Below are 25,811 nucleotides of genomic sequence, written 5' to 3' on the forward strand. Positions count from 1 at the left end.
TTCCATTCCAGCACCACGGCAATGCACCAGCACCTGAAGAGGCGCCACCCGGGAGCAGCTGCAGATGACCGAGCATCGTAAGGTTTTTTTCAACTCCCCACTTTGCACTCGATGTTGAAGTAGGCTATAATACATTGTCGACACCTAAAGTTTTAGGCTACAGTGTATGTTTTCTGTGTAATTAATTACTACATGTAATATAGTCGTGTATTCAACGTGTGAAATTACAACGCTTAAGCAAGTCTGGCATGTCAGTGAGCACAGTTAGATGCCAGGACTACTGCTATTCCGGTTTTAAACGAAATATTGGCGCCCGTAATAGTAACTGTGTTCACTGTCATGCCATGACTGCGCAAGTGACGTTTATGTTACAAACATATGATTTGATTAGCCTACTGGTTGATATTAATCATAGGGCATAGCCTCTGCTGAGGTGGATGCATAGAAAATTCGTAGAATGTGTTTCTTTGTTCTTGGTTTATTATATTTATTTTAATGTGTGTGTGTACTTTGTTTTCAGGGATAAGAAGAATAGTGTGGAAAATTACTTTCACAAGAAAAATACAACCCCCTGCACCCCCCAGGAGGCTGCCATACTTACTGAGAGCGTCTTATCAATGATTTGTAAAGATATGAGGCCGATTTCTGTGGTTGAGGGCGAGGGATTTAAAGAAATGCCGACCACCTTCGAAGCAGGTTACACTCTGCCTTCTAGGCGCCATTTCACTACTCTGATCGAGAAGAAGTATGAAACTTCAGGAGAGAAACTTAAAAACAAACTTAAAATGACCAAATCCAAAATCTCCCTTAGCACTGATGCCTGGACCAGTCTGGTGACAGAAGCCTACTTAGGGGTAACTTGTCATTTCATTGATGACAATTGGGAGCTTGTCTCCTTCAATTTGATAACACTGCCAGTTGAAGAACGCCACACATCAGAAAACATTGCCCTATGGCTGGAGAATGTGGCAGAAAAATTCAACATTTCTTTTGAGAATGTCCTTGCTATTGTCCATGACAATGCAAGTAACATTGTGGCAGCTCTCAGAATCTTGGAAGAGAGATTTGGGGTGGTACCCCATCGGTGCGCTGGGCATACACTTCAACTGGTAGTCAACAATGCAATGAAGAACCCTGAGATTAACAAGGCACTCTCAGCTACACGGTGCCTTGTAAAACAAATAAAGAAGAGTGAGCCAGCTACCACTAAGCTGAAGCTTAAACAACAACAGATGGGCACAGTTGTACATAAACTGATACAGGATGTAGCAGTCCGCTGGAACAGTTCATACTACATGATTGAACGTGTTTTAGAGCAGTGATGGCCAGTGGTTGCGACGCTATCAGATCCAGAAATCACACAGCGCGGAAAGCACTATCTTGATCTGAAAAACGATCAATGGACTCTTCTGGAGGAACTGGAGGATGTGCTCAAGCCCTATGAGCAAGCCACGGTTTTCCTTAGTGGTCAATCTTATGTCACAGCTTCTGTTCTCCCCCCCCTGCTGAAAGGTCTCCTGAAATCCACCCGAAAAAAATCATTTGATTCTGCTGCCATGACCTTTTTCCAGACCAAAGCAGAAGAGGGGATATTGTCAAGGTGTCAGGTGTTTGTATTTAAAGAGGGTGGGAAAATGTGTCTCTCATTGCTGCTGCACTTGATCCCCGTTTTCGGAAATTGAAGTTCCTTCCAGCAGATGATGCACTCAAACTGCAAGTGCAAATACAGAGTGTTGCTCTTGATATCAGAAGGAAGCAGAAATTGTTACAGGCAGCTGTGAGGCAGGAAGCCTCAGCAAGCTCCCCACCAAATAAGAGGTCCTGCTCTTTGTTGGACACTTTGTTGTTCTCAGATTCTGAGGGGGAAGACGAAGAAAACAAGGACCAGGAGGATGGTGAAGGGGACAGTGAGACAGTCAGGAAAGAGGTGATGTCGTATTTTGGGGAAAACCCTATCCCAAGGGATGATAACCCCCTTACATGGTGGAAGGATAACGCCATAAGGTTCCCCACCCTGGCTGCAGTAGCCAAATCTTACTTGTCTTTACCTGCAACATCAACGGCATCTGAAAGGCTTCTCTCAGTTGCTGGGAACATTGTTTCCCAAAAAAAGGGCAAGCCTGACTACTGAGCATGTGGAAATGCTTACATTCCTCCACTCCAATATATGACCGTATTTGTTTCTTGAATGACACACACACACACACACACACACACACACACACACACACACACACACACACACACACACACACACACACACACACACACACACACACACACACACACACACACACACACACACACACACACGTTGTTATTTGCATGAATGAAGATGCTTTTTTTTCAGTAAGCTAGGCCTATGTTCATAAGTTCATAAAAAACATAAGTGTTTAAGTCTGAATATTTTTTATTTATTTTTTGTTGGAAAAGCACTTTTTTTATATTAGCTTAAAGTTTACAAAAGTTACTGTATTCTTTCAATAGCTCTAAGAAAGGGTGGCTGGTTAACCTTTTTATTTGTATATTGAATGCTAGTCATCAGAATGCATTATTTATATCACTCTTACTAGAATTGTATTTTTGAATTTTGAAAAATTCTATACTTTGTTATTTTTATGTGAATAAGGAATTAAAACATGCACTTTTTTTTCCAGTAAGCTAGGCCTGTGTTTTCATAAATGTTCAATTCGGTTGGTTCAGGAAGGATGGAAGGCCTTTGTGTTTTCAAGGCTTCAAGGTTTCATTGAATGCTACCTTCTAAGAATGTATTCCTTTGCACTTTTATGATGGAATTTTAAGGCAATAAACATGCATTGCAAATTGCAAAATGGAATTCATGTTTTTTTCATTCAGATATGTAAATCAACATGTATAAATTGCTATTAGTCAATTAATGGGGAGATAATCGATAATCGAATCGAAATCGAATCGAACTGAAAAAATGAATCGTTAGATGAATCGATGCATCGAAAAAATAATCGCTAGATTAATCGTTTAAAAAATAATCGTTTATCCCAGCCCTAATCACGGGTAGGCTGCTAGCTACCCAGTAATTTTACATCGATGGGAGAGGCAGAATTGCTATTTTCAATCTAATTTAATTTGAACATGATTAAACTGAAGTTGCACATGATTTCCAATCGGGTTTGTTGGTTTTACATAATGAATTCAACAGGAAATTGCTGACTCGCAGATTACGGATGCGCTAATCTGCGAACTCTCGAAACGAGAACCCGTGGGATCACCTTTCACCTGTAGGATATTACAATATTATGACTTTTATTTTTTAGGATAATCGGTAGTTACTTAGTGGAATTGTCGTTGGCATCTAACGCCAAAACAAGTGCTAATTTTCTCATCCTCGACATTGTAACTAGTCGACACTGTAGCGTAGTCAAACCACTTTGATATGGTAACCGATTTGCAACGTGTGCTCTAGAAAATTCTGCTCTAGAATGAACTTGAAAAAACCACCCTGTCAGTTTTTTAGTTGGTCAAAAACCGCCTGGGTCAGGTGTTTTTTAATATAAAAAAACTGCCTGTGTGAACACGCCCGTAATATATATATCTATGGTTTTTAGAGTTTAAGGATTAGAGGGGGCGGTCGATAGCAACCACCATAGCAACCATGACAGTCAAGTGATGTAGACGCAGCCCCAAAAAAATAGAATACATACCCTACACACTCAGGAGATTAATTGTATTTAAATTATTATGACCCTGGAGCCTTTATTTGCATGGGTTTACATTTCGTTCTGTGTAGCATGGAAAAATCGGAGAAACACTCCCATTCAGAATGCATCGGTTTACATTTCATTCTTTGGAGCCCGGTTATTTTTATTTATTTATTTATTCAGGTTTTTTTTGGGGAAAAAAGCTAAATTTTCTGCAATAATCCAAAATCAAATGGGAAAACCCGTTGGCTTGGGAACCCAGGGCGACGCTCACTTCCGGGTTGGCCAATATACGTTATCCCTCCACCACTCTATCCTGTAAAACACATGTTCAAGTTGAATGATAATGCATGAATCTATCCTTTATTCTGCCATAGTATTTATTAAAAGGGGGGGGGGGGGCATACAAGTCTTTTGGCCACGGATCCAGATCGGTTTCGGAGCATTTCAGCACCTCGGGCAACAGCGCAGGGTTGCCAGGTCCTGCAAAAACGTCCTGCCCGCATGCTGTGTGTGTTGTGTGTGTGTGTGTGTGTGTGTGTGGTGTGTGTGTGTGTGTGTGTGTGTGTGTTTGTGTGGTGTGTGTGTGTGTGTGGTGTGTGTGTGTGTGTGTGTGTGTGTGTGTTAGGGCTGCTCGATTATGGGAAAATCATAATCACGATTATTTTGGTCAATATTGATATCACGATTATTCAAACGATTATTTTTGAGTTTGAAAACATGCATTTATTGACACAATCAATTATGACATAGAAACAATTATCTGTGCGTGTGCGCTCCTGTGTATGTGCTTGTGTGTGTGCTCCTGTGTGTAGCTCATCTGTGGGGTTACTTAAAGGTTTTTTGCCAGAAAGGTCAGGCTCAGGCATTCTAAATAGGTTCTACACATACGTGAAATAATACATTCCCTATTTAATGTCTAGAGAACAACGGTCCCAGCATTTCTCCATAGCAAACTTAAAAGTCACAAAGCCATAACAAACGCATGGCTAATAAAATCATATTGTTGTTAAACAGAAATACATATACAAGATGTACTTGGCAGTTCTGCCTTAAAGAACTCTTAGTTAAAGTCTGCTATAGGAGCTTGTTATCGTTCATCAAACTGTAACGTTACTGAAACTTTAATATTCCACACGGTAGGTCTACTCCAACATGTCTGTCAACAGTCGATGCTGCTGATTGGCGGTTCACTGGCATGTCCCGCCTCCTGCCAACGGCATACTTCCTGATGCAGCACGCCTGTTAGATTGTACTCCCTCTCGCCGCTTTGAATGCTTTAGCATGCGCGTCTCTTTCATAAACTTTCATAAACTCTCTAGGCCTACTGTAAAACGGAAAATGTCAAATTAATCTGGGTTGGCTCTCAGATATACGTGTTTCTAACAAGATGATATCATTAAAAGTTACATAAAGTAATGGTTTAACAACACAACCGCAGAAAACACGTGAGCTGCTAGTTTAGCGAAAGCAGCGTCCCTAGCAACCTGACGTCATTGAAACATGTGAGCGAGCCGATAAAATCATCCTAATAACTATAAAATAAAGATCAGACACAATCACTGACTGAAGATATGCAAGTAAAAAGTATATTTCTCGCTAGAAATGTCATTAGAAACACCTTGAATGGTGTATCTGTCCTAAGATATTGCATTTCCCATTCCGATAATAAAGATTAATATAGGCTACGTAACAATTTCACCAAATGCTGGGAGAACGTCTCGCCCCCTGTTGGTGCTATTCCTCCATTCATTTAGATGAGCGGAAGAAAGCGTCTACTCCTCACGCTTTGGTCAGGCAAAGCGTGAAACTGAACACGTCTTGTGAGGTGGACCAACGTTTCTATTTCACGCTTTGGCGTGATACCAGGTTTCTCTCTCTCTCTCTCTCTCTCTCTCTCTCTCTCTCTTCTCTCTCTCTCTCTCTCTCTCTCTCTCTCTCTCTCTCTCTCTCTCAGAATGGTTTGACATTCCGTTCTGTGGAAGACGAAAAAGGTGCAACCGTGCTGTGGGACACGATTAACGGTTGTGCGCATGAGCACGAAATCGCATGATATAGGTGATATACATGTATTTATTGTCATTTCACGGATCCCTGTGAGACCAGGTCGACTCGCTCATTGAAACGGGAATCTGTGTGTGTGCCACAGAATATCAGTGTCATTTACTTGCATTGGAGCAAATTATGTGCCGTGTGTGTGCCACGGAATATCAGTGTCATTTATTTGCATTGGACCAAATTCCGTGCCCTTATCACGGAAATCGGATTTTGAGTTAAGCGTCCGTGGTCATTTAACGGATTCCTGTGAGACCAGGTTGGACAGGCCTGCTATTATACTTAGTAAGATGTGAGTCTTCACCACTATATACTGCGGGATAGAGGTGGGAAAAATAATTGATTCTTCGATGCATCGCGATTCTCACTAGAACGATTCTGTCTCGATGCAGATAAATTAATAATCAGAATTAATAAAAAAGAAAAATATATATATATTTATTTTTTTTGCCTGCTGCAACATTCTGTTCGCCAGAGAGGGATAATTTTTGTAATTTTAAAATTATTGGATTTTACTGAATTTTTCTTCAGTGTGTATTGGCCAATCTGATTTGTCTTGACACGATTGCGATTCAGCCTACGCATAGCATGCACTGCACGCAAACTCACTGCCAGACACAAGAACTCCTTCTAATTCAAGAGCAGTTTTTCTTTAATGACATAGAAAAGAAAGATTAAAAAAAATAAAACTGTAACCTATTTTTTGCATGCTTCCATATTGTGTTATAATGCAAGCTGCATTGATTATTGCATTGTTCATATAAAGCCATATTTGTGACAAAAGCTTTCTCTCTTATAAAAATTTGATAAGTTAATTCATCTGTTGATGTCTTTAATGATCATCACAAAAGTAGGAAGTGATTAGCAAACTCTGAGTAGCAAACCCAGATGTATATATACAGATGTGTGTACATAAAAAAATTGTTGCATCGATAATCGCTTCAGAATTGAATCGTTGACCACATAATCGGAATTGAATCGTGAGGTACCAAGAGATTCCCACCCCTACTGGGGGATACTGTGTATATCCATGAATATGTAATGCGTTGCATGAATGAAAATGTTTATAGCCATGAAACATTGTGGAAAATATAGCCCCACCTTAGTTTACATTGAGAAATAAAACAGGAGTTTGAAAGCAGCCGTGGTTTGCAAAAATGATCCTTGGTTGTTATCTTTTAGAGAAACGGTGCATTGTTGTTTGTTTGAAAATGTGTGCTTTTGTACCTCAGCTGTGTTTCGTTTACTAAATAATATGACTCATATTGCTACCTTCAAAGATGGATGCATTGTTTAGCTCTATCCACCAGTCCCCGTGGAGTTCATCTGATGGAGGCCAGAGTTGGAGCTCAAGGGTGGACTCAGGTCAAGTCAGGACCTGATGAGGTAAGACATCAGGTCTTCACTTCACAGTCAGCGCAAGCTAACTGGATAATGCCCTTGTCCTTCATAGAGAGACCAGTAAGTAATCATTTGTCAAAGCAGAATAATGCTGTATTGCTGCGTTGCCATGAAATTGCAGGGGGAACCTCTAAAGGCGTTACAGCTCAATGGCATTCTTTGATTAGTGTGTTACATCTGCCAATCAGTACACACAGAGTAATGTCCTGAAAGGGGACCTCTATAACTGTTACACCGTCCAACAGTGTACACTTTAATGTACTGAAAGGGGACCTCAATAACTGTTACACCGCCAAACAGTATGCTGGGTATGCCACTGCAGTACTTTCAATAACAAGACAGCCTGGAGATGTTACATGAAGCCAAGTCAAGCTTGCCATTTCGTCTGGTTCTGGAAGTGCAGTCTCCAGTGTGTTTGTTAAGGGTTCTCCAAGACGCTCCCAGCAGCGATGCAGTAGGCCCAGTCATCGGCCTGCTATGAACCTTCTGCCACTGCACTGACACTCACTAGCATCAAGCCAAAGCAAAATGTTTCATTGAGATTCTGAGTGGTTGGGCATCTCTGTCCTTTGGTTGACCCTGCTGAGATGTGAGTCTACGTTAAAATGTGAGGCATTGATATTAAAAAGGAAAAAAATGCAAATGTTGACATAATCCATTAATGACCCAAATTCAATGAAAGGCTATCTCTCCTATATTTATTAAACCTCTCTTCTTGAGCAGTGAGTTACGCAGAGTTAAGGGCCAAAATAGACATGGTTTGTGCTGTATTGGTTGTTGCCTGCAGTCTGAAGCCAAACCGCCTCCTTCTCTAACCAGGGGGATTTTGACCACATGGACCGGGATATTCTGGGGACAGTGAGCAGACCAGGGAGGGAGCCAAGCAAGGACGGGAAAGAAGAGGTGGAAAATTTAGTTTAACTTTGTTGTGGTGTCATTTTGGAAAGAGTTATAAGATGGACAAACTGAACGGGGTCTCAGCTTTTTAGATTCCTTTTTCTGCTCCCTCGTCGTTGGAAATTGGAGGCATCCACAGTGCAGTCCTCGCTCCAAAATCCCAGAAAGTTATAAAGACTGAGGTGGAGCAGCGTGTTATTCGCATTCCAGCTGTAATCCATGAAAAGAGAGCAGAAAATTAAATGGAGCTGGAGAGAAAAAACGTTTCTGCAACTCTGCACTCTTGTGTAGCCATGGGTGTGTTTGAGGCCGTAATGAAACGGCAGGCAGTGGGATACACAGCGTCTGGAGAGCAATCGAAGAGCTAACCTCAGAGCGCAGGATAACAGCGCACCACAGATCACATCAAACACATGCATGCTACTTGTGTACACATGCATGCCGGACGTGGAGACGAGAAGGACAGAGGACAGACACAGTGGTTCAGATCTGCACTGAAAAACCTCATGCAGAAAACTGTTTAACACACACACACACACACACAGACACTCACACAATTGTTTAAGAATGGAAATCTTTAGACAGACCAAGGTTATACGAGCCAATAAGCACACATCGACATTTGTACCCACACACGCACGCACGCACATACGCATGCACGCATGCTCACACGCATGCACACACACACACGGCTGGCTCCATGCGGGACTGGGCCTGCTAACCACCGCTTGCTTTAATGAAGGCCTGTAAATCTCAGGGCTGGGTCACTTTATAGACCCGCTCCTACGGGTTACACTCTAAAATATAGACTTAATTTAGTGTGTGTGAGATTACTAGCTTAGTGATGCCGACTGCATTGCAGAGGGGTTCGGTGTGACTGCGGACCATGATATCCTCTCTCTCTCTCTCTCTCTCTCTCTCTCTCTCTCAGCTGTTATAACCTTCTGCTATGGTCATGTAGCACACACAGCAAATCGCAAAGTGTTAAAATCCCAGAGTATTCATGACCAGAGTAGATTTTATACACTTTGGTGTTGAATAGGCACTAAGTACATTTTTTGGGGTGTACCAGAAACACTCTTGGGTGTTGTCTCTAAGTATAATGCTGGTGTAGAGTAATTTAAGTGTTTATTTTAGGATGATGGACTCCCTGAGTGTACAACGGTTGAGTGTCCAACTATCCCGGCGGCACGTCGGTTTAGGTTTCGATTCGTCATTGGCTCGCTGCGCCTTTCATTGGTTGAATCTAGAGACATGTGACCGTTTGTCCTCTTCCACACTACGCAGCAAAATGTTTCGGCAGAGACGGTCGAATCAATATCGCCAAGGAATTGCTCCGAGTGAGCGAAGACATTTTTGAACTTCATGCACAGCAAAAACCACAGTGTACATTGTACTCTATGGGTGTACATTTAACACTCACTTCGGGGTATATATAGGTCCAAGAGTTCAGGGTTCACTGAACACTGTTAGAAGAGCAAAATATGTACTCCAAATTTAGAGTTACATTTGAACACTTTGAGAGTACAAATGTACTCTATAGTGGTACTTTTGGGCACTCATTCAGTGCTCCTTACACCTGCAGTGTAAACCTAGAACCCCAGAGAGAGAAAATATGTACTCCAAGTCAGTGCTTTGTAGCACTTCGCAGAGCTGATTATTTAATACTTCTAGAGTGAGAATGTACTCTGACTGGTGTACAGCCAACACTCTTTGAGGTGAATTATCAACACTTCATGAATGAATAGTCTACACATTAGATTCTTGAAAACATTATATTTTTATTGATGCTGCTGTTGTTACAGTCCATACATATATAATACAGTTAAACTTTATTTTACATCAAGAATCATATTTAGTTTTACATTTATATGATGTAACAAACAACTTGAAAATAAATAAATAAGTCCCCGTCAACCAATTAAAGGGGAATTCCGGTGTAAAACGGATTTGGGATATGTTTTGTATGATAATGAGTTGAACGTTCGTTTTGGAGCACAAAAAAACGCATAGACGCTTTCTTCAGTTGGCTGTTTTTAGCCTATTCTATCAAAACGCTATAAAATTGAAACAATGGGGGCAGTGGTTATGGTAAAAACTAAATTGCTATTTTAAACCATTTAAAAGGCTAGAAGTAGCCCGACACTTCTTTGGTAGTTCAATAAGGGTATCAACATATAAAACGAGGCAATGAGAACTTTGTAAGTGTACAGATTGTTTATTAAAAATTACATTTATAACCACAATACCATCAGTAGATCACCCGTCGACACCATTGTTTTCAAGACTCGATAAGTAGATTGACAAACACAGATTGTGACATCCATCAGCAACACACAAGCTCTGGCGGCATGCCATGGGACCTTTAAAAATACCTTTTAAAATAAAAATTATCAGGATACAATTACCCTGTGAAACTTCACTACACGATCCACAGCTTCCCAAGTACTGATTTTGACAGCTCCCTTCTTTCCACTTGGAGGTGGTGGCAGGAGGTAGACCGCAGGAGAAGTGAGGCCAAGTCACTATCCCAACCTGAAAAGGGAGAGCACATACTTTGAGCATGAAATACACCTGATGAAAGCACATGACAAATTAAAAGATTCAAAAAGTTCTTGTCAATAAATAGTCAGCATCTATAAAGGTGGCCAAATACAAACAGGTTATTATCAACGATTTTAGCTAACGTCAAACTTAATGGCCAATGCTAATGAGGCACATGTCCTTCAATGTAGCTACGCCTCGTTACCATTTTTAGCTAATAGCTACGAGGCACGTGGCTTAATTTAGTGGGGAGCGTGTCCTATGTTCCCCGGGTCCTATGTTCCCCAGTCTCATACAAAGAGGGGAAAATAGGACCCGGGGAACATAGGACCCGGGGAACATAGACACGCTCCCACTAAATTAAAGCCACGTGCCTCGTTAGCATTAGCTAAAAAAGGTAACGAGGCGTTAGCTACATTGAAGACATGTGCTCATTAGCATTGGCCATTAAGTTTGACGTTAGCTAAAATCGTTAGCATTTATAAGTTGGTTATCAGATCTAAAAGACGAAGAAATGCTGAATATTCTGCATTCAGGGTTTCTGCAGGTTTGAACAACTTAAATGTAAGACTTTAATACCTTCTTAAGACCCATTATGAATACAATTTCTGACCTATATGAAGGACATACGCACAACTAACTATGAAACATAGAAACCCTGTGCATTATTCACTTGGTACTTTTCTTACCTGTTTACATTCCCAGGCTCCCTGTACTCAAATGATGTGAGTGTGGAAACAGTGGTTGAAAGTATTCAACCAATGTTTTCGGGTACGATATAAATGTGAATGTTTTTGTAAAGAGCAGACAAATGGGCAGATCTGAATCAAACCAGTGCTCAACGAGGCTAATGTCGATCAGTGTGTACCAGTGTGATTCAGTGGCTAGCTGTGTAGAGCAATGGTGAGGAGCTGGTGAAGACCCCCCTGCTAATAGTGCCTATTTTTTCATTGTCCACATTGGACTGAACGCAGGATTTTCAGATCCATGGATTTAACTCTTATGTTTGGAGGAATACATAAGAGCATCCAATCTTTAGCGAGTATCGCCTGCATGTTAACAAGAACAGAATTCAGAACTGTAATTAATTATTAGAAGCACTTTGTCTGCATGGTGATTACTTTGATGTCCCTCAAATCCCTGAATTAATTCATGAGATTTGACAATGTACTATCAAATACAGAGATGATGCTTTGTTTTAACAGGGCTCGAAACACAGAGCAAAACTCTGCTTTAATCATTTAAACACAAGTATGACTGCTGGAAAGAGAGATAGAGAAAGATAATGTGTAAGTGAGTGGTGAAGTGAGAGAGAGAAGAGAGAGCGGGAGGGAGAGAGAGAGAAGAAAGAGGAAGGGAGATAGAGAAGAGAGAGAGAGAGAGAGAGGGGGGAGAGAGAGAGAGAGAGAGGGGGGGGGGGAGAGAGAGAGAGAGAGAGAGAGAGGGGGGAGAGAGAGAGAGAGAGATAAGGCAGAGAGTAATCTTGCCCATATCTGGTGAAACACAAGCGCGGTGAAGGGAAGTGTTTCTGCTGCTGCGCGGCAGACGTCTGGAACGCTAGCAGCTAAGCTAACTTCCTGCTGTTGCGAGTCTGGCTAGCACGCCTTTCCACTTTGGTTCCACTTTGAGACACAGTTAATTGTTCTGACTGGGACTGTTGGGTGAATTTATGAAGAAAGCGAGTGCAGTCAGACCGCGAGAGAGAGACACTCACACACTACACCCTTACACACACACAGATGCACACACACACACACACACACACACACACACATATATTTTCAATATGGGCTGGATGTGTCGGTGGATTTTTGTTTGAGAGTAAAGCCACCTTGGTTGAATTAGATTAGTAATAGTCATAGTCGGAGGGTTTTTGATAGCGAGAGAATGAGAGAAAATAAATTAGGGTAAAGAAATTAGATAATTTCTAAATATATTATGTCACATGAATAGAGAGAAGAAACCAGATGGGTAAAGAAGGACAGAGAGGAGATAATTCACAGAAAATATTTAGATCAGCAAATTGACTTGAGGAATATTGCCAGTAATAACACAGACTAGACAACAGAGGAAACATTTATAATCAGTACAGTGTCTTGCTCAACCATCTTCTTTGTGGGACTCTTGGATCTGCGTCCATTGACGCAAGCCTGACTCCATGTAGAGAGGGATATTGATTGATCTTTGATGTCTCAATGTAGTCCCACAAATCAGACTCTAGATGGATCATCTACAGTCAGAACACAAACTAGTCAACCCTCTAAAGTTGAAACTAATCAGAACACTCCTACCCTAACCGCCTTCTTCAATAGAACGCTCTTACACTAACTGCCTTCTTCAGTAGAACGCTCCTACACTAACCAGCTTCTTCTGTAGACCACTCCTACCGCCAACTGTAGAACGCTCCTACCCTAACCGCCTTCTTCTGTAGAACGCTCCTACACTAACCGGCTGCCAACTGTAGAAAGCTGCTACACTAACCGACTGCCTACTGTAGAACGCTCCTACACTAACCACCTTCTTCTGTAGAATGCTCCTACACTAACAGACCGCCTACTGTAGAACGCTCCTACACTAACCAATGGCCTACTGTAGAACGCTCCTACACTTACAGACTGCCTACTGTAGAACACTCCTACTCTATCCGACGGCTTACTGTAGAATGCTCCTACACTAACAGACTGCCATACTGTAGAACACTCCTACTCTATCCGACGGCTTACTGTAGAATGCTCCTACACTAACAGACTGTCTACTGTAGAACGCTCCTACACTAACCGCCTGCTGTAGAACGCTCCTACACTAACCGCCTACTTTAGAACGCTCATCACTAACCGCCTACTTTAGAACGCTCATCACTAACAGACTGCCTACTGTAGAATGCTCCTACACAAGAGGATACAAAGAGTAACTCCATCCTTCAGGTTGTGGTTCCTGGCTCAGGCTCTGTTCCGTCTCCTCCCAGAAGATGTGCTCCACGCAGTAGGACTGATCCCAAATGCCTCTCCACATGTCTGGTAGCAGTGGACGGGCTGACACAGCGAGAGATGGACCACCCTGAGCCCTCAGCGCAGGGGAAGGTGGATCTAGGTCAGTGTGTGGTAACCCGCTACCCAAATGAGCCGGGTTCCACTGACAAAACTCGCATGGCGTAGGGTTTTTAGCCATGGCAGGCATTTATTAACAGTCAACTTAAATCAGAACAACCAAACTATGAAGGAGACGCGGTCTCTAGGGCCTCCGTGGGCCTCTAGGCTCTCTCGCTGCCACGAGCCCTTCCTTCCTGCACCCGACCCGTGCTGTGCTGTGCCTCCTTTTAAAATGGCTCCTCCGCTTTCGGCCAGGTGTCCCCCAATCACCCTGATTGGGGAGCCGAAAGGGCTGCTCTTCGTCGCCGGCTGGTGGGGGGGTGGTATACCCAGTCCTTAACAGTACCCCGGGCCCGTCCAGGCCGAGGTTTCCGTGGCGGGATGCCACAAGTGTAATAAACGGAAGCAGCTACACACACACACCGGCAGGCAGGCACACACACACACACACACACACACACACACACACGCAAACACTCACACATACACACACACACCAAACAAGACACACTGGCAGGCAAACACAAACATACACACACAAGCACACAAACACACAGGGAAATAAAGAGACACACAAGAAGGCACATACACATTGCCGGGCACATATACTCTCTGACACAGACAAGAAAACACACACATACACACACACACACACATGCACACTCCCACATACTTCCACACGCTCCCACAAACACACACATACACACACTCACACATATAGCTCCAAAGATGTGCTGAGTGAGCTGTCTAAGGGCCCTATACATGCGTCCAGTCCCTCCCAGGACAGACCCAAAGAGAGAGAGGAATGGGGAAAAGAAGGAGCAAAGAATCTCATTCTGTTTAACTCTAGGCTACTCCCCTCATATCCGTCTGCAGGTTGCCCTGGGAATCTGCTGCTGCCAGGAAACGTGTGTGTGTGTGTGTGTGTGTGTGTGTGTGTCTGTGTGTGTGTGTGTGTGTGTGTGTGTGTGTGTGTTTGTCTGTGTGTTATTATGGTCAGTTGTGGTTTGTCTGCTTGGGCTTGTGGTTAGATCTGTTCCAACACAAATGCCCAACCATGCATGCAGGCACACACACATACACACAAGCACACGCACTTTGATCTGTGGCTACATATGGTACGTTAGTGTGCAGTGCATGTGTGTGTCTTCAAGTGTCATGAAATTGGTTCATGGGTGCATTGAGTTGTTACTGTGTGTGTGTGTGTGTGTGTGTGTGTGTGTGTGTGTGTATATGTTTTCTGCGGCTGCATGTGTGTGTGTGTTTATTTTTGTGCAGTTTTTTTTTTCTTGACAGATATTTCACACAAACACAGGCAGACACACATACATATACACACACACACACACACACACACACACACACACACACACACACAAACAGAGACACACACACACACAGACACGCATACACACACACACAGATCAGCATATAACCTCAGACATGGGAGGAGCAGGCAAGCGTCATGCTGAATGACACGACCTAGATTGGAGAGTGACTCATTTCCGTTCTGTTTCCAAGCAGGGACATGTCCCTTTATGGAGATAAAAACGCACGCATGCACGCAAACACACGCAAACACACACACACACACACACACACACACACACACACACACACACACACACACACACACACACACACACACACACACACACCACACACACACACACACACACACACAGGATTCATTTGTATGTACAGTTCCACTGTACAGGGCTTTATTTGAGGTTTCAGGGTCTCTCGTTGTTCTCTCACTTCTCCTTCTCCAACTGAGGAGCAGAACTTTTATTTTGTATTTATTTTATGTATTTTTCTATTTGTGTCATGGATGTACTGCATTAGGGGCCATGGCCAAACATCTAACGAACCATCAGGACACATGATAATCATTCCAATATAGATGGATAAATTATACAACGACATATAATAACATGGATGGAGTTAATATAGGTTCATATACTAAACATCCAGTTGGAAAGACTTTGTGATGAACAGGGACCTGGTCATTAAATGTGTTGGGAGCTGTTTGTGTATTTGTAGGTATTTAGGCCCCGTTTACAGGACGCTTGCGGGTAAAACCGAGCAAAATATTTTCAGAAGTGCCTTTCGTTTAGACGGTGACGGCATTTTTGGGGCTTAAAAACGCAAAAATCGGAAACCACCCTCCAGAGTGGAAAACTCGAATACGCTCCGCCGTAGCGTTTCCGTCTATACTGCCAAGACGCAAAATTCTGCTCAGATCTACTCACGTCGCGTACTCGTTTACGTCACATACAGTATGTGCAGGGAGTACAGGGAAATAAAAAACATGTTGGATTATTTCCATGCATCGGACCGTCAAGCTGCTCTGGCAGCTCTAATAATCTTACAGCAGTCTTTCCACGAAATGTACAGGATATACGGATAGTATTACTGAACAGAGAATGATCTATAAATATGTTTTTGGTTTTAGCGGCGCAGATAAGAGAAGAAGGAAGATATTACGCATGCCCTCAGACATGGTGGTGTTTTTGTGATGGTGTATCACAGCATCACCTAGCCGCCTGATATGCAAACCCAATTGAAACCCACGCACTTTTGCACGCAGTTTTTGATAAAGCGTCTTCTGTTCAGACCATCATCATGTATAGCCTTAGTTATCAGGTTGTCATTTCTCAGCTGTAGTACTGATCACCTTTCAGGGAACAACATTTTGGTTTTTAATTATTTTCCACTAGTTGCTAAGACCATGTGTCGTTTATGAATGATTTCTGATTTCCTTCCTTATGTACACTAAATGCCCCTCTTCCTTCTTCTTCAAACCATGTCTCAGCTCCTTCTCTCATTCCTAATCCCATCACCTGTTCCTTCATCTCAATTTCTCTCTATCACTCCCAGTCCTTTCCATGGATGTAAACCCCTCTGATGGCTGACTATTTTCAATCCAAACCAATGATTTCATTTCTTCACCCGAATAAAGCGTGTGATGTTTTTTCCACAACTCACTCTAAATTCGTTGTGGATATTGGGATTCATGCCAGCGCTGGTGTAGAGCTATGCAGCCAGAATGTGTTCTGTGATGTAACACTGCTGGGCTCTTATGGCTTTCCAGGGCATGGGTAATTTCACTTATTGTGTAAATCGGTCTCGCATAAGAGATATATAATGTTAATGAAGTGTTGCATTCTGATGATTGAGGATCATTCAAAGCTATTTTGCCACAAAAAGATATTATGAACAGAAGATATTTTTCCACTATATGTCTTGAGATAATATATAAATAGCATACAGTAAATAATAACATATATGTAGGAAAGCAAATTGCAGAACTAAATAATTGTTGGGCAATTCTTCAAATTTACATTTTGGGGGGGAGAGGAACATGAGTTAATCTTCCTCCACGAGGAAACCACACAGCAGTAGAACACAGCACAATACGAACTGGCACGCTCTCAATGTGTGGTTGACCAGGGAACAATTAATTCTGAGGAATGTCAGTGGTTCATTTATGATAATTAAATGATGACATTGAAGTGATGTATCATTGTTGTTTATTGGTTCTAGTTTGCTCTGTACATTATGTGAGAATAAACAGCCTCTATGAAGCCATCAGCATCCTTCAACATCACTGCACTCACAAAGTTTACGATTTACTGACACACATCGATGGCACGATTTGCGACTCAGATGCTCCCTGCCACCGAAACCTTATTATCTGGCATATTACATTCATCCCTCCATCTCCAAGGGCTGCCGTATCATCTCTGACCCCTGCTGTGTTTACAAGCCAATACACGCCTCAATTTAATCAACCTAAAGCCCCTAGTCTCCAGAAAACGATTAGACATAACGACACCGCCCACACCCCCTGTGTGTGTCCCAGCACCCCAGACGAGGGGATCATGGGGCATCTTGTGTTTGTGTTATCCAAAGTAGTTTTTGGCCACCACAACTTGTCTGGCTTCCTCATTTAATTAAGTCTGCAGAATAACCAACCTTTTGCTTTCATTGTACACCATAATATTTACAATTGTGGGTCGTGGATGATTGGGATTATGGTTTGATTGAGATGAAATCTCCTGACTCAACGGAGGGTTAGAGAAGCCAGAGGCCAAACTAATAATGATGTCAAAGTGTTTCTGAAGACACCAATGTGGATGTAAATGATGATGTGTTTTGGGCTGTGAATCCAAGCAGACAATCAAAAAGGCTCACTGTATCATAGAAACAAATTCAAACTCTGAGAATTTAACATTTATCAAGCAGAAGAAAGATTATCATATTTGCAGATGGTTAATGCTGGGTAAATAACATGCATGACCACCTGTGTTAAGGCAATGTATAATACCCCATACCTAAGAGATATTCATATAGCAGGGGAACACACTTTTTTGGATCAAATAAGATTTACTTCTATCATTCAAAGGATCATATAATGACAAGCTGACAAGCTTAAATAAAAGAAAGGAAAGAAATATTGTTGCCTTCCTAGCTCTAATCATTCAGTAAATCCTAACAAAAGCCCTCTGACCATTGTCAAGATACGAATACAGTTTATATTCCATTCATCATCCATGTCAATAATGTTCTTGAACTCTTAATTACTTACATCTCCTTCCTTCTAGTCTTGATAAATGTTTGAATACGAATATACTACACACATCTTAATAGAACATCACTTAAATTAACAAGGGCTCATGGCGAGATTTATGAGATATATGTTGTCAGGTAAATGTGAGACAACACGCATTTGTCTCACATTTTGGGGACAAATGTTTGTATATCACAAACAAATCCTGTTTTTGATATACATGGACAGGATATCGAGGCGTAGTCGTGGTGGGGAGGGGTTGCAGTTCGGTGGTCTGAGGATCTCGTCACTGCTTTTTGCAGATGATGTGGTCCTCATTGGATCATCGGCCTGTGACCTTCAGCACTCACTGGATCGGCTGGCGGCCGAGTGTGAAGCGGCTGGGATGAGGATCAGCACCGCTAAATCTGAGACCATGACTCTTAGCAGGAAACCGGTGGATTGCCTACTCCGGGTAGGAAATGAGTCCTTAGCCCAAGTGAAGGAGTTCAAGTACCTCGGGGTCTTGTTCGCGAGTGAGGGTACTATGGAGCGTGAGATTGGCCGGAGAATCGGAGCAGCGGGGGCGGTATTGCGTTCGCTTTACCGCACCGTTGTAACGAAAAGAGAGCTGAGCCGCAAGGCAAAGCTCTCGATCTACCGGTCGATCTTCGTTCCTATCCTCACCTATGTCATGAGGGTTGGATGATGACCGAAAGGACGAGATCGCGGGTACAAGCGGCCGAGATGAGTTTTCTCAGAAGGGTGGCTGGCGTCTCCCTTAGGGATAGGGTGAGAAGCTCAGCCATCCGTGAGGAATTCGGATTAGAGCCGCTGCTCTTTTACTTAGAAAGGAGTCAGCTGAGGTGGTTCGGGCATCTGGTAAGGATGCCCACTGGGCGCCTCCCTTGGGAGGTTTTTCAGGCACGTCCAGTGGGGAGGAGACCTCGGGGAAGACCCAGGACGAGGTGGAGAGATTACATCTCAACACTGGCCTGGGAACGCCTCGGGATCCCCCCGTCAGAGCTGGTCAATGTGGCCCGGGAAAGGGATGTCTGGGGCCCCCTGCTTGAGCTGCTCCCCCTGCGACCCGACCCCGGATAAGCGGACGAAGATGAGATGAGATGAGAGGTAAATGTGATACGTTCTGCCTCGTAAGAAGTAATATTGAGGAAATGCCAACTATATATAATTAACTTTAGCATAGCCCAGGGTGTAGATATCTTAATGATTTCACTGTTTCAATCAATCCTTATTGATCCTCCTATTGGCTAAAACCTAATACATGCAGACTCATTCACGCAGGCTTCATTGATCAATTACATGGAATTGCTTAGCTTGACATGGGTCGCCTAGGTCACAGCGTTCAAACACCTCCCCATTCTGCCCCATCGGTAGGGGTACTGTCAGGCAGAGAGAGTAATAATAAAGACCAATCTGTGATTCAGGAGCGCCTCTGTTTGGTCGCATCAGTAGAACCAAGGAACTCAATGATATGAAGATAATAACCAGACCAGGATTAATCACACTGTAGTTTCCAAATCGATCGAATCGAAATGAAAAACAAAACAACAACATATTTAGTTGTTCTTCATTGCAACGTGATGCATGAAAATAAATCTAACAAAATATACTGATAAATGTGTTTTTTTATACTTCCCATGAGATCTAATCAAGATGAATCCAGTAAGTTTGTTTCGAAATGAAAGACATTTAAATCCAGGAAAACGGCATCATCAGAACTATTTGCACCATTTGGTATTCGTGCTATATGTAATTGTGAAAGGGATAAACAGATGGTTCTGATCATTTAGCTGAGATCATTTAGCATAAATCATCCCACATACAACCTGTGAAGACTTGATGCCGTGAGGAATGGCCTTCTGAAGAGACAGATATATCTCTGTAGCTGTGGTGGTATATCTGGTGTAGGATCCGGCACTGTAATGAGCCTTATTGAAGCCATCATATGCACACACTACCATCATGTGTCAATGGTTACGCACAAACACACGCAAATCTCAAAACACACACATTGACCTACATGCACACATTGAACACGCATACAGCATATAACAGAGGGCCTTTGATCTCTCTTTGTACACATCTCCTAACGCCGTGACAGAGTGTGAGCCAACAACAGATTTTTAATCAGTAATAATAAAAACACAACCTTTGGCTCCAGATACTTTCCGCAATTCCCCAATTACTCCAATCCACATCACAACAAAGCCATTGTTACAAATGTCGAGATAGAAAAAAGAGAAGATATGTCAAATTAAAAGTCACCAAAACAATTATCAAGCAGGATGTGATAAAGTAAGTAATTTCATGCCCTGGTGGCTGGCTGGGGCCATGCCTGTCATATACCCCCCTGATTTATTCCAGGGCCTGGAAAAAGCAGCCAGCCGCTTGATATGAAGCCTGCCTTGGTAATAGTTATGAGGACATAACACACAAGTAAATCAATTCAGCATAATACAATAAGGTAATGGAATACAGGAGGAAGTTTAGCTCCTCACCTCCATATCCAATACTGCAGTGTGAAACATTTTGATTATTTTGTCAGGAAATGGAAACGATATCAATGTGTGTTTCATTGCTACCTCTCATTTTGCTCTCATATTAACACAAAGACAAAGACACGATGACTTTGGTAAGTCATATGGTGAAAGCAGTTGATATATTCTGACTACCAGGTCTTTATGAATTGTTGAAGCTATTTTACTAAAGTAGGAAGAACATAGGGTTCATAGTTGTGTAAATCTCATAGATCACCAATCACAATCAGGTTTTGTTGTCAAGTAAGCATGGCGGAGGTAAGCCTTTACCTTCCCCAGCACAGTCCTCTTACTGCTTTAATAGTAGTAAACTACCATCATAGACCTAAAATGATCACTATCTCATCATATCACTATACTCATAAATCCCTGGCTGAGCATCGCAGTGTTGTACGACATGGTGGAGGTAAGCCTTTACCCTCCCCAGCACACTCGTCTTACTGCTTTAATAGTGGTAAATTACCATCATAGACCTATAAGTATCACTATCTCATTACATGACTATACTCATAAATCCCCGGCTGAGCATCACAGTGTTGGAGTTTACCACGGTGGACGAGTGGGTCGCCTCCCTATACCTAAGGTTGATGGGGGAAAAAAAAAGGACTGTTGTTTGTGCATATGCACCGAATGGCAGTTCAATGTACTCAGCCTTATAGGAAACCCTGAATGGACTCCTGTATGGGGCTCCAGTAGGGGAATCCGTAGTTCTGCTCTGAGACTTCAACGCCAACGTGGGCAACGATGGAGACACCTGGAGAGGCGTGGTGGGGGGGAACGGCCGAAGATCGATAATCCGATCTGAGGCTGCATGTTTTGGACACTCTGGTGAAGAGAGGGGCGGAACTGTCAACCGATCACCACCTGGTGGTGAGTTGAATTAGGGAATGGGGGAAGACTCTGGACAAAGTCCCAAACGGGTAGTGCGGGTGAATTGGGAACGTCTGGAGGAGGCCCCTTCCTAGGGATCTTCAACTCACACCTCCGGCTGAGCTTTTCTGACATTCTTGTGGCGGTTGGGGGCATTGAACCGGAGTAGGCGTTGATCAAAAGATCCATTGCTGAAGCTGTGGTGGTGAGCTGTGGCCTCAATGTCTTAGTTGCCTCAAGGGGAGGTAACCCTCGGACACCGTGGTGGATACTAGTGGTCAGAGAAGCTGTCAAATCGAAGAAGGAGTCCCCCGGGAGAAACTGGGGGAAGTGCTGCGGGAGAATGGGGTGAGGGGGTCACTCCTCACCCCAAAGGGAGAGCTGTGTCCGCGTTCTCGGCAGCAAGTCAGTTTCGTTCCCGGTGGGTGTTGGCCTCCGCCAGGGCTGAACTTTGTCACCAATCCTGTTTGTGATATTCATGGACAAGATATCAAGGCTTAATCGTGGTGGGGAGGATATCGAGGCGCGACCAGTGGGGAGGAGACCTGAGGGAAGTCCCAGGACTAGGTGGAGAGATTATACCTCAACACTGGCCTGGGAACACCTCAGGATCCCCCCGTCAGCGCTGGTAAATCTGACCCGGGAAAGGGAAGTCTTGGGGCCCCTGGAGCTGTTGCCCTGGATTGAAAATGAGGATGAGGATGAGGAACTTATCCATAACAGTGATGGCCAACATTTAATTATCGACCAGGGATACAACAGCAAAAAGGTGGAGCTTTGTCTGTGCAGTGGTTCATTAAGATGATACTGAGACGGTTATGTCCCTTGGACACTCGTATATAGTATAACGCCCCAGTGTGCGGCACAACATCGCTCATTATAACGCTCGTACACAACGTTGGCATGGCTCATTATTATTAACACAATCCCCTCCATTCTCACTAGAATCTCAGCCTGAGTTGTAATATTTATTTCATAGTGTTTGAATTGGAGGTGAAACAGGGGCTTAATTTACACTTGAATTGAATGTTGATTGAATAAAATGCATTCTCTGTAAGAGTGCAGAACTCATTTTATTGGATTTCTGCTAGGTGCCACTAAAGTATTGACCTCTCCAACTTGGATTTATGCTTTGATTGTGTATCAACTTACTTTTGGTCATCTTTGCTTTTTATTGCTAATTGAATTAAATGCAAATGTTGTCATAGCCACACACACACACACACACACACAACACACACACACACACACACACACACACACACACACCACCACAACACACCACACACACACCACACACCACACACACACACACTCTGTTCTCATATTATTTTAATAGCAATCCGGTGCATTTCCTGTTTGGCTGTTTGGGACTCCCATCCAGCCTTCACTACCGGCATGTTCAGGTATTCACACGTTTACCACAATCTAATCTATGAACACTGACCTTGCAGACAACAATCAAGCAAACCAAACTTACTATGGTGCTTCACTTGTTTTTGCCAACATTGGGAGAACTAATTGTAGAGTTGGTTTACTGCCACTAATGGCATGTTGGCAACACGTTTTGTGCCCATGGTAATCAGCATGTGCCCTTTGTGCTCTTGAGGCCATCAGCTTTAAATTGTTTCAGTGTGGCTTCCTTTAGACGAGGCTGGCAGATCACAAGAGGAACAGTTTCTTTATGTCGAAATGGTACGTAAGGTCTGAGAATAATGTTAATGCATCGGCACAGAAACTCAGATGATTCCTTGACTTCATAACTTTTTATTTGGCTTGGGTCTGCATTCGTGCGTCCTAATTCAAGTTACAAATATGATACATTGAACCATCTTAACTATGTTAAGGTCATATGTGAAGTCATGTCGGGCATAACCCCGCCTCCTCCCTCCTTCATCAGAGCGCTTCCAGCCTGACCAAGTTTCCCCATGGATCATCCCTGTCACCTGCCGGTGGTGGACAGTGGTGAGGGAATGGACACCAAACCTGTCAACTAGCACAAATGAACACACCATACTACAATACACACCTGTGTGCGTGCAAATATGCTCGCAGACCCAACGCACCCCACACACATACAAACAAAAAGACAAATGCCCTAACAGAGCTGGGAGTGAGTACTAAAGATCAGGAATACAGCGTTTTGTCTGAGGAACCCGGGGAAGACACCGGGATGAGAGCAGATCTGAGCATAATCACGGGTCTGCTGGGGATGGAGGGACCCAAATACTTGGCTTGGACAGAATTGAGACTCTCCATGTGTGTATACTACCCCCCCATGATGGTACATATATATATATATAGTGTAACCTTGGTATTTCTATGGAATAAATAGAATAATTGGGATAATTGATGCATATTGAAGGTTTGAGTATTGTAGATGTTTATTGAATCAGTAGTTTTGGTGAAGATCTTAATGGTAAAAACACTTTGTCTATTTTCCATTGTTTGAAATAGACTACGTCAATCGCTAGCTAATTGTGAGATTTAAGCGGCTTCGACTAGGTCGGTCACCATGTTGAATTTCATAACCACAACTATTTCGAAATTTATCATCGACGGTAATGATGATAACTAAGTAGTTCACGCTTTGTGCTACAATTCTCATGCATTTTTGTAGTTCATGTGTGTGCCTGAAACTGATTTTAATTTGCCGTACCTGTTAAGCTGTCGCTCTATAGCGAGAGGGTGCGCTGTTTAAAAGATTTCCACCCACGCCATGTATTGAGAGTAGTATTGTTTGTGTATTGTTTGTTTGTGAACAGGCGCAGCAGAGCATATTGATGGCAGACATGTGTATTCATCACTGTTCTACTGTTAATCTAATGGCGCAACCCAGTCGCCAAGAAAAAACGTTGACGTTGTACGTTTCCATGAACACTGGATACGTAGCATTTCAACGTAAAAAATAGCGTGTTATACCTACAGTATCCACGCGTGCCGCTGTGGAGGCGGGTTTCGGGGTTTGGGTTTCACGGCTTTCGCGGCAAATTTTGGACACGATTGTTTAGGGGGGGGGGGGGTGGGGGGGGGGGGGGGGTAGACTGTTGTTGACCGGGGAGGGGGGGCGGGGCAGGGACAATCTTTGTTGTAGGCGGGCGACAGACGAACGTTTGTTGAGGGGTGGGTGGGGGGGGGGGGGGGAGACACGTTTGTAGGGGGGGGCTACGCTCGACAACGAGAGTTGTTTTTTTTATTGAACGCTCGACAACGAGAGTTGGTTTTATTGGAACGAGACTTCAACACGGAACAGCTTCCCGAAACGATGGTCACGTCACTCTCGGTGACGGTTGTCGACAACAATGAACACACGAACAATGTTAATAGAACAACACACAACCACATAACATCCCGAACCCATGAACCCCACTTAATCCTAACAACAAAACAAGTTAACAAAAGCCCCATTTGTCAACTGACAACCCCAATTCCCAGAATCCCCCGCAGCTCCGGAACACGGCGTAGCTTATATTAATCTTTATTATCTGAATGGAAATGCAATATTTTAGGACAGATACACCATTAAACGCGTTTCTAATGACATTTCTAGCGAGAAATGTACATTTTCCTTACATAATCTTCAATCAGTGAATGTGTATGATCTTTTTTAATCTTTATTATCTAAATGGGAAATGCAATATTTTAGGACCGATTCACCGTTAAACGTGTTTCTAATAACATTTCTAGCGAAAAATATACTTTTTACTTGCATAATCTTCAGTCAGTGATTGTGTCTGATCTTTAGTTTTATAGTTATTAGGATTTGATCGGCTCGCTCGCATGTTTCAACGACGTCAGGTTGTTAGGAATAGGGACGCTGCTTTCGCTAAACTAGCAGCTCACGTGCTTCCTGCGTTTGTGTTATTAAACTGTTACTTTATGTAACTTTTAATGATATCATCTTGTTAGAAACACGTATATCTGAGAGCCAACCCAGTCGCCAAAAGCATACGTTGACAGTGTACGTTTCGTGAACACTGGATTACGTCGCATTTCAACATAAAATAGCGTGTTATACACACACGCACGCACACACACACAAGCACACACACGCACATGCACGCACAGACACACACAGACACAGACACACACACGCACACGGTGCATTTCGCTGCTAAAACAACAACAAAATTCCCTCAAATATTATTACTAAAGAACCGTTTTC

This window comes from Gadus chalcogrammus, chromosome 15 (assembly GCF_026213295.1).
Source record: "Gadus chalcogrammus isolate NIFS_2021 chromosome 15, NIFS_Gcha_1.0, whole genome shotgun sequence".
Classification (NCBI taxonomy): Eukaryota; Metazoa; Chordata; class Actinopteri; order Gadiformes; family Gadidae; genus Gadus; species Gadus chalcogrammus.